Source organism: Cryptomeria japonica, chromosome 10, assembly GCF_030272615.1.
Source record: "Cryptomeria japonica chromosome 10, Sugi_1.0, whole genome shotgun sequence".
Lineage (NCBI taxonomy): Eukaryota > Viridiplantae > Streptophyta > Pinopsida > Cupressales > Cupressaceae > Cryptomeria > Cryptomeria japonica.
In genome coordinates, this window is record NC_081414.1 from 859,181,829 (window position 1) to 859,189,934 (window position 8,106).

Here is an 8,106-nt window from a genome sequence, read left to right on the forward strand (position 1 = left end):
TGTCTCCTAGTTTGATAGTTCCAATGAGTGGATTATTGATAGTGGTTGTTCTCACCATATGACTGGTGACTAGAGAAAGTTTCTATCCTTGGAAGAGTATGATGGTGGTGTGGTTCGCTTTGGTAATGATGCACCATGCATGGTCAAAGGCAAAGGGTCCATCTCTCTAAATGGAAAGAGTAGTGCTGACAATGTGTATTGGATTGATGGTCTCAGACACAACCTTTTGAGTGTTGCACAACTGAATGATAGTGGTCTCACTCTTGAATTCAATAATGGAGTGTGTAGAATCAAAGGAAAGAATGGTGAATTGGTGGCTACCGGCATACAGACCAAAGGTAACCTATTTCAGCTGAATGTAAATATAAGTACATGTCTTATGGCTAAATTTGATGATAGCTGGATATGGCATAGGAGACTCTGCCATGTAAACTTTGATAACATTGTGAAGGCTAATAAGATCAAGGTAGTTAGAGGGTTGCCAGTGCTAAGAAAACCAGATGATACCTTGTGCAGAGAATGTCAATTGGGTAAAATGTCTTCGTCAACCTTTAAAGGTAAATCTTTCACTGCTGACAATTTGTTTGATCTTGTGCATACTGATTTGTGTGGTCCTATGAAAACTAGGAGTGTGCAGGGTGATAGGTACTTCATGATTCTCACTGATGACTACTCAAGAATGATGTGGGTCACATTCTTGAAAGATAAGTCTAAATCTTTTGTAAAGTTCAAAGCTTTCAGAGCATTAGTGGAGAAGGAAAGCGGTAAAAGGATCAAGTGCCTGAGAACTGATTAAGGAGGGGAATTCACTTCCAGTGAATTCAACAAGTATTATGAAGAACATGGCATCAAGAGGCAACTGTCTACCCTCCGAACTCCATAGTAGAATGGCCTAGCAGAGAGGAATAACCAGATAGCTAGAACTATGTTGATTCAAGGAAAGGTAACCCACACCTTTTGGAGAGAAGCGGTGAGCACTGCAGTCTATACAATGAACTAGGTACTCATCAAGAAAGGTCAGGATAAAACTCCTTATGAGTATTGGACCGGTAAGACACATGTGGTTAGCTAATTTAGAGTTCTTGGTAGTAAATATTCCTAGGGTATTCCACCAAGAGCAAATCTCTCAAGTGTTTCAATAATAGGACTCAGAGAATCATAGAAAGAAACAATGTAAGAGTTGATGAAACCTCTGAGAAAATAGAGGAAACCAGTAGTGAGAAAGCGATAAATGAACCAGTTGTAACCTTCTGGGAACCGGCTATCAGTCAATCGAGTACCAGTAACAGTGTTCCTACACTGGTAGATGTAGATGTTGATACTGATGGAGATGAGGATGAAGAAGAAAAGGAAGACGAATCTATCAAGACCATTCCTCGGTATGTTGAGCTGAATCATGATCCTAAGCAGATCATAGGAGATAAGGATGGAGGAATCCTTACAAGAAGAAAGGTCAGAGAAAACTCATGTATGATCTCTGAATTTGAGCTTGAATCATTCAAAGAGGCACATAAAGATGAAGACTAGATCAAGGCAATGGATGAGGAACTTGACCAGATAAAGAAAAATGGTACATGGTCTTTGGTTCCCAGATCGGAGCATAAAAGTGTCATTGGTACCAAATGGGTTTTCAGAAATAAGCTGAATGAGGATGGCACAATGATTAGGAACAAAGCTAGATTGGTGTGCAAAGGATATGCCCAAGAAGAAGGAGAAGACTATGGAGAAACCTTTTCTCCTGTAGCTAGATTGGAAGGAGTTCATATGCTTCTTACATATGTAGCTTTTAAAGGTTTCAAAGTATATCAAATGGATGTAAAATCTGCATTCCTAAATGGTGTACTTGAAGAGGAGGGGTATATAGAGCAACTAGATGGGTTTGCCCTATCTGAAGACAGTGACATGGTATGTAGGCTACATAAAGTCTTATATGATCTAAAGCAAGCACCTAGAGCATGGTATGAATGCCTACATTCCCATTTTGTAAAGATTGGATTTGAGAGAACAAGTGAAGATAGTAATATCTACTTGAAGTCTGAAGGAGATCAGATCCTAATCTATGAGGTATTTGTTGATGACATTATCTTTGGTGGAGATGACAAGATGAGTCATGAGTTTGCAGATGAGATGAAGAAAGAGTTTGAGATGTCACTCATAGGGGAGATTAGGTTCTTCATTGGACTGCAGATCCAGTAGATGAAAGATGGAATCTTTATCACTCAGTCCAAGTATGTCAAAGAGGTGTTGAAGACCTTTGGCATGGAAGATAGCAAATTGGTTTGTACACCAATGGTGACTAGTTGTAAACTATCCAAAGAGGATGACTCAGCATTGGTTGATGAGAAGGAATACCGATCAATGATTGGTAAGTTGCATTATGTAGTGCATAGCAGACCAGATATTGCACATGCAGTTGGCATTACTACAAAGTTCCAGAAAATCCCAAGAGAATCCCACTTGGTTGCACTCAAGCAGATTCTTAAGTATCTGAAGGGAACTGTTGATTATGGATTGTGGTATCCATATAGCAAGGATTTCAACTTTAAAGTATACACAGATGCTGATTGGGAAGGTAATGTAGATGACCGAAAAAGAACAACCGGTGGTGCATTCTTTCTCAGTGGTAGACTGGTCTCATGGATGAGTAAGAAGTAGAGTTGTATCTCTCAGTCTACAGTGGAAGCAGAGTATGTTGCAGCTTTCATGAATTGTACTCAGACAATTTGGATGAAGCATGTATTAAATGGCTTCAAAGTTCATGTATCTGAACTGGTAAGTATATTTTGTGACAATACTAGTGCAATTAATATCTCCAAGAATCCGGTTTTACATTCTAGAACCAAACTCTTTGAGCTTAAGTATCATTTCTTGAGGGAAAAGGTTCAGAACAAAGAGATTGCACTGGAACATGTTTCCAGTAAGGAGCAGTTACCAGACATATTCATCAAGCCTCTCCCAAAGGCTACATTTATGTACTTAAGAGGTGAACTAGGGGTGTTGCCCCTTCAGGAGGTAAACTAAAGGCATATGCTCCACATCAGTCAGGTATTGCATAGTCAATTTTTTTTTTGGATTGATGTGTTGAAGGATGCTACTCCTCGGGGGGAGCAACATAATGGAACAGGGCAACTTGTGCCTCCACTTTGGCATTGTTGTCAAAGGGGGAGAAGATGTGAAGTGGAGAAGACATCTGCAGAAATTGGGGGAAAAGATGTGAAGTGGAGAGTTATCTTTGTATATTGCCATCAATGCCAAAGGGGGAGATTGTTGGCATTATGTAAACCGGTATGAGGACATAATGACATTGTGTGTTGTCATTGATGTCAATATGATGAAGAGAAGAAAACCAGTATAACATTGTGAACTGGCATTTGTGCCAAAGTGAAGAAGTGTGTTTGTTCAAGGTGAATCGACATATGGTTGTGGGAACTAGCACATGGAAGCATTGTATGACTACCAATTGGTAGTCTCAACTTCAGAGTTTCCAGTTGAAGTGCTTCAAGCCTGTGTGGCTCAATTGGTGACTTTGTGTGATGAGTTAGCATGGTAACGAAGAACAGATCGTGGTGCCACATAAGCCTTGTGCGCATGAAGGATCTTGCCTTAAGGAGATTGTTCCTATCTACCTCAGGAATATGCGAAGTATGTAAATGGTGATAACGTGTGATGGGTTATCAGTCGCCATGAAATGAGTGGAAAACAAACAATGGAGAATGTCTTGAGATTGGATCAAGACTGTTGCATTTAATGCAGTGGGCTCAATAGTCAGGATTGAACAGTTTGAATTCCTTAACCTAACAGGTTTACGGTTTAGGGTTTCTGCTACCGACCTATCTATTTTCCTATAAGGTCGATGTTGTGTTTCTTTCTGAGGTTGTTGGAAAACGTTGTGTGTGTGTATCCAAGAGAAGAGATACTCGATTCTTTCCAGACCAGAGGAAAGAAGTGATACCTGCAGAGTATAAGTGTAGAAGGTAAAGAGGAGCTAAAGCAGATCTGCACTGGCATTGAGTGCAGTTACCAGATCATTGAAATACCTATTGAGCTCTAACCACCTCAACAGTTGGAAAATCCCTTAACAAGGTAGCTGTAACTGGTTTCTTGTAAATCCTTTAACAGGGTGACTCAAAACCATTGAGTTCTTGAAATCCTCTAACAAGGTAACCTTTAACAGGGTTTAACCCTCAACAGGGTATTCTAGCCATCCTTTAATCAGGTGATCCCTAACAGGATCGGTTCCTAATAGAACCTATTGTATCAATCTTTAACTAGACAAGGCTCCTAACAGAGTGAACTTATAAAGAGTTCAAAAACAAGCTTGTGGGTATTCATCCCCACCATGGTTTTTCCCAGTTGGGTTTCCATGTGAAAAATATGTGTGTCATGTGTGATGTCTTCTTCATGTGATGCTATGTTGTTTTCTGTCAAGCGGTGAATCATGTTGATCTAGTTGCTTATATGTATATCTTTGATGGTAGATTATCTGTTCATGCATTAGGGTGAAATGGAAATGAAGTGTTAGATTGTATAAGAAGATAAGTGTCAACCAGTCTATGCTTGTCTTAGTTATTCTGGGTTTTCCGGTTGTACTCTGTTTAAGGACCGGTGTTACTGTTTGTCTGTCAATGCACAGTGTCTGCAGACAAACCAGTTTAAGAGTGTGTTTTTGTCTAGATTGATTCACCCCCCTCTCTCAGTACCAGTTTGGTACTATTTGTTCATCATTGAGTTATCAATACCCATCAAATTTTTGTGAGGAACCCGATTTTGGATGTGTGTAGCACAAGTGATAGCCTCTGCCCAAAAGGTGGGATCAAGGGAATGTGCATGTATCATACAACTAGCAATTTCCTTGATAGTTCTATTCTTATGGTCTACAACTCCATTCTTTTGTGGAGTGTAGGCAACCAAACGTTGAAGATCAATCCCCTCAAATGTATAAAAATCCTTAAGTCTTTTGTTCACATATTCCCGTCCATTATCTGTGTGAAGGATATTGACCAATTTCCCTAATTGCTTCTCTACATGAGCCTTGAAGTCTAGAAATATGTCAAACACTTCACTCTTATGAACAAGAAAATAGACCCAAGTGAATCGGGAGTAGTCATTAATGAAGGTGAGGACATAGCGGGCCCTACAAAATTAAGGTGATGGAAATGGACCTGCTACATCATTGTGAACAAGATGAATAACTTCCAAAGCTCTTCAAGATTTCCCCTTAACAAACTTCTCCTCTGGATGCTTTCCCATGGAACATTTTGAACACCCTCTGAAAAATTGATTTGAGGTACACCTATGACCATGTCATTAGTGCTAAGCTATTGAAGATAGCAGTAGTTGAGGTGACCAAACCGCTCATGCCATAGCTTACTTTCTGAATTTGAATAAGCAAGGCCCTAGAAGGAGAACTTGGCACAAAGTGAGAGAATGAATAAAGCCTTAAGTTGTCATTGACATGTCCCACTGGTACCAAGGCATCATTATCAAGTTCTTTTAGCACAATTGAATCAGGTGTAAACTCAACCTTTTTCCCTTTCCCATAGTGAGTGATTTGGTAGATAGAGAGAAGATTGGTAGACAAGTTAGGAACATAAAGAACATTCTCAAATGTTCCATCATCCATGGAAACCAAACCTTTCCCTTCAACCTCAACTTGTGTATTATCACCTATGTAAATGTGAGGTACCTTTGATGGTTCCAATGAAGAAAATTGCTCTGTTGTAGAACCCATGTGATAAGAGGCACCTGAGTCAACTATCCACTGCTGTGAAGAACTTGTTGTAGCCACAAATGCTTGCCCTTTTCCCTTAGACTGTGAGGAACTAGAAGGAGATGATTCTTTTTTGTTGTAGGCAGATGGAAAATTGATGTTGTTCTTCTTGAGGAGATTTGTCAACTCATCAACTTTCTTGGTGTGGGATCAATCCTTATCATGACATTACTTCTTGCAATAAGCACAAGTTGGTTTTTTCCTTCTTAGGTGTATTCCCCTCCTTGGAAGAGGATGAAAAATTGCCTTGTGATGTAGAAGATGATTGTCCTTTTTCCTACCATGGGTTTGACTTAGATTACTTCTTCTTGTTATTGAAATCTTTACCTTGACTCCCTTGATTAGCCACCAAAGCCTTGGACTTTGAAGACTTGAGAATCTCCATGTTTAACAACTTAGATTGTTCCAACATCAACATTTCTATGAAAGCATCAAATGAAGGCATAGTATAGGAACTCCCCACTGTCAAGCGATGGGTTTGGAAGCTAGAAACAAATGCTGCATATTCGGGTGAAAGCTTGTCCAACAAGTTGAATATCAATTGAGCATCTTTTTTGTCAATTCCATAATCCTTCAGCTTTGTTCTTAGCTCATTTTCTTTGGTGACATAATCCTGGATTGTATCAAAACTCTTGGGATCTAAGTTGGTGAGCTTATTGTCAATCTTGTAGCCTCTGATTTCATCAACTTGACCATACAATTTTTGAAAGATATCCCAAGCTTCTTTGATTGTAGAACTCTTCTCAATGTGAAAAATGAGGTCATCTAATGTACATACTTATGCAAAGTTTCAAGAGCCATATAATTTTTAGTGAGCCATTCTAATTGAGCATTAGGATCAATCATAGGATCTGGTAGTGCTTCTATTGTTCCATCTATTTAATGCGCGAGTCCTTTATCCATTAGTTTTCTCCATGCTTTTATTTTCCAAGATGCATAGTTATGTGGAGTTAAAGGTGGAAATTTATGAGGACCCATAGAAACAAAAATGAAAGAGCACAAGAAAAGAGAGGCACAATCACACAAGACACCCCCCCAAATTCACTCAATCAAAGAATTTCACCCCCCCCCCCCCCCCCCCCGTAAAATGATGATTTGACACTTTATACTTAGGGCATGTACAATGGGCCACTTGCAAAAATGGCAAAGTGGGCTTCTGATTTCAACTTTACAACTGACTCAAATAGGCCAAAAGAGACTCAAACTGATAATGCAAGAGATCTAAACTAAGATCCAATAAAATTACAAGTACCAAGTAAGCCAAAAAAGACCAATTTCCGATAGTAAAATATCCACTCAAAATATCTACAAACTGATGAAAGATTATGAAATTCGACCAAAAAAATATGCACTTTAAAAAAAAATTACACCTGAAAAGGAGATTGTATGAGCCCAAACGAAGCCTTTGAAGTTGCAAAATTGAGGATTAGACATGTACTTTTGAGAGAATCCAAAAATTTTGAAACACCAACTCACCAAAATCAGAAAATAACCACACCATTGCGGAGATCATGAAATATTATCCCAAATTAAAAAAAATTGCACCCAAAAAGGAGCAAAACTGAGCAAGTTATGGGCCTTCAAAGTTGACCCAAAAAATCAAACTGCTCAATGGTGAGGGGTCTAAATTTTTCAAAAAAGGTGTTGATGTAGGATGATGTCAGCACTTCACTATGTTAAATTTGACGTTCGTATGACCATCAAAAAAATGTCACACCCTCTACTGATTGTATGGATAGGTTGACGTTGCAAGATGATAAAGTCGCTAACTGTGCAGTCTGCACTGTATGGATGCTTATGTGGCAAGCTTATGTGGCACTGTGTGAGAGCCATGTGTCTATCTATGTGATAGGCTGCGTGCCAAGCTCTATACAACAATCCGCGTGGTAGTCTATGTACAACAGTTCTTGTGGCAGGCTGTGAATGGTGGGAGGTTGCGATCGCTGGCTGTGAATAGCGGGAGGTTGTGGTTGCAAGTTGAGACTGCAATCACCAGCAGAAGCTGTCAGAGGTCGTTGGTAGGAAGCAATCGTAGGTGTACAGGCTAGGTTTGGTAGCGGAAGGAGCAAGTTGGGGGTGGTCGGGGCCAGCGGGAGCTGTCGGCAGGAGGCCACTGCGGAGCTGATGGGAGGAAGCTTAGATGGCATACGGTGGTGGACAACATACGGTGGCAGATGGCGTATGGTGGTATGTCCTGCAAAGTATGCAAGGTAAAGGTATGGGGGGTAGGGTCAACGAACCCCCCCCCTCTCGAAAATATAATTTTTTTTGAAAATTTTTCATAACTTAAAAAATCTACGAAATGTTTTGATTGAAATTAAATTTTCGCAGAATAA